Source organism: Octodon degus, unplaced genomic scaffold (assembly GCF_000260255.1).
Source record: "Octodon degus isolate 3935 unplaced genomic scaffold, OctDeg1.0 scaffold00003, whole genome shotgun sequence".
Classification (NCBI taxonomy): domain Eukaryota; kingdom Metazoa; phylum Chordata; class Mammalia; order Rodentia; family Octodontidae; genus Octodon; species Octodon degus.
The window spans coordinates 6,778,791-6,781,473 of record NW_004524579.1 but is presented as its reverse complement, the minus strand read 5'-3'; positions in this window follow the sequence as shown (position 1 = coordinate 6,781,473).

Sequence of the window (2,683 nt, the reverse complement as noted above, 5' to 3'; positions counted from 1 at the left end):
TGTGAGCTGTTACAGTTTGTGTCTATGTGTCCCCCCAAAGCCTATGCAGTCTTGGGGCAGCTTCTGGAGTTTGTGATTGATTACTGTGGGTATGGGTACTACACATGCCCTGGGGCAGGTAATTCACTTTTACAATGTAAGGTGGGAAGAGAAGCTAGCTGCTTGAGCTGCTGCTACCCCTCCCTTGCTCTCTGCTCTTTGCCCCAAGAAAGGTTGTTCTCTATCTTGTGCTACTCTGCCTTGGAGCCAGCTGAATATGGACTGAAGCCTCCAGTAACTGTGAGCTAAATAAACTTTTCCTGGGGCCAGGGAGATGGCTCAGTGGAATAAGCACTTCCCTGGCAAGCGCAAGGGCCTGAGTTCAATCCCCGGTTCTGCCCAAAACAAATAAATAAATAAATAAATAAATAAACCTTTCCGTCCTTCATTTTGGGTGTCAGGTATTTGTCCCAGCAAGGAGAGAAGAGTAACTGAGGCATGAGCCTAAGGGCTCCTTTCCATCTTTCCAGCCTAAGCCCTTAGGCCCCAGGAGGGCCCAGCCCCTGCTTAGCACATTCAAGGCCCTGGGCCTGATCGCCAGTGCTGCCAATCAACTAAAATAAATCCCAGCCTGATGAAAATCTGAGAATTTTACACAGACTTAACACAAACTCCAGCCAATTTTGCCTGTTTCCCTTTCTATTTTCAAACCTAAACCAGTTTCCCATCTCCAGCCCATCAGTTCGCCTCTACTTCGTAAAGATCGTTCAGAGCCAACAGGTCAGCAATTCATCTGTGAGTGTGTGGATTTCATTTACCAAGACCTAGAGTCTTAAATTCACTTAAGGGCTTGGGATGAAGCTCAGTGGCACAGCCTCTGCCTGGCAAGCACAAGGCCCTGAGCTCCATGCCTGCTACCAAAAAAAAAAAAAAAAAAAAAAAAAAAAAAAAAAAAAAAGAAAACAAAAGAAAGTAAATTGTTCAAAGGGTAAACCTGTATGTATCTTTAGGTATGTGGTGGATTGAAAACTGGTGGTCAACTTGTAACACCAGCTGAACTGAACCTGGGTCGTGCTGGGTGTGGGGGCCCATTTGGGGACTATGGCTGGCAGTGGAAGAGACAGCACTGGAGAAGAAGCTGGTGTCTCCTAGGGTGGCTTGTCACACTGACTTTCCTGGTATGGATTCAGCAGTCCCCATCGTGGAAGGAGTTCAGGACCTTGCTGTCACTGAGGATGGCTGTGGTACCTTTCAGGGAAGCTCTAGTCCTTACATTGAGCATCACTTCCTGACTCCAGTGCAGATCCCTCAGCCTGCTAGAACAGACCCTTCATTGTGCGGGCACAGACCTTCTGGCTTCCACAGCTGACCTCTGGGTCTTCCTAGCGCAAACCCATGAAATAGACCTGTGCAAGGCATTGTGATAGGCTCTAGGTCTTCAGCTGGATGCACGCAGGCCAATGCCCTGGCATCCAGGCCCTCTTCTGGAATCTTCAGGTCTTTAGTGTGTGGAGAGATTTCCTATACTCTTTGTACTTGACTCTGGGTGATTACTATAAAATAATCCTATAAATTACTATTAAGCAATCAACATTTCAAAATATATAGCCACCCTTCCCTAACTTTCATCACTGCCAGTGAGTGTGATTGATATTATTTAACTCACTAGCTTGTGATGACTGGTTCTCAAGTTCTCATTCAAAGAATCTCGAGCATTTACAAAACCTGGCCATGAGGGCCCAGCTGTACCAGTGGGCTAGGATATCCAGAATATGACTTGCAATGCACCAGTAATTAGGCTGAGTGAAGTGAATCTACTGAGTCTGGGTCTCACGCAGCACAGCTCTCCTAGAAAAATAGCTAAGAATAAAATGTACGTTGTTGTGTGCAACAAAAGAAAACAATAAGAAAATGGGATCCCAGCTACTTCTTTATTAGTTGACTTTTATTAGGCCAATATATTTTGAGGAACAACTTGTCTTGTCTGGAGGCCTAAACCCAGTAGACAGAAAATCATAGGGAGTAGACGCAGCACACCTGTAAAGTTGCCAGTCTCTGTGTTACTGTGATCTGTGTGACTACACCTAAATGCTTAGATGGGGAGATAACCCCTGATGGAGTGATTACGCATGCTTAGGCCCTCTGGTGTGCCAATGGCAGCCACGGAGGCATCACTTCCTTGCCTGGCAATTGTGCACAATGCATGTTTCCACCCAGGGGCAAGGCAGGTTAAGAAGGTTAAGGAGGAGGGGAGGCCGTGGGAGGTGGTAATAACTGGGGAGAAATACTTAGCATCAACCTGGGGGGAAAGGGAGGAGGACTGAGAAAGAGGGTGTTCCCTCCTGCCTCTGCCTATGTGTTAAGTGGCAGGAGAAATTTTGAAAGCTGCTGTGAGGAGGAGTCAGGGGCTGGGTTTGGGACGATTGGGACCTCACTCTCCCCACTTGCAGGAAAACTTCTTTACCTGCAGAGGTAATTGGATTGAAAGGAGGAAGCCTGACTAAGGAACAGGAGGAAGCCATCTCCTGCTCGCTCCTCCTCCTGTCATTTGTCACTTGCCTCCTGACTCTCTTCCAAAGCAAGCTCAGCCAGGCCAAGGTGGCCACAGAACATCCCGACAAGGGCCAGCGCCTACTCAGCTGCGTGTGTATTCCAGGCTGCCCCATCAGCTGGGCACTGTCCCAGGCCACTGGGACCGCTTCTG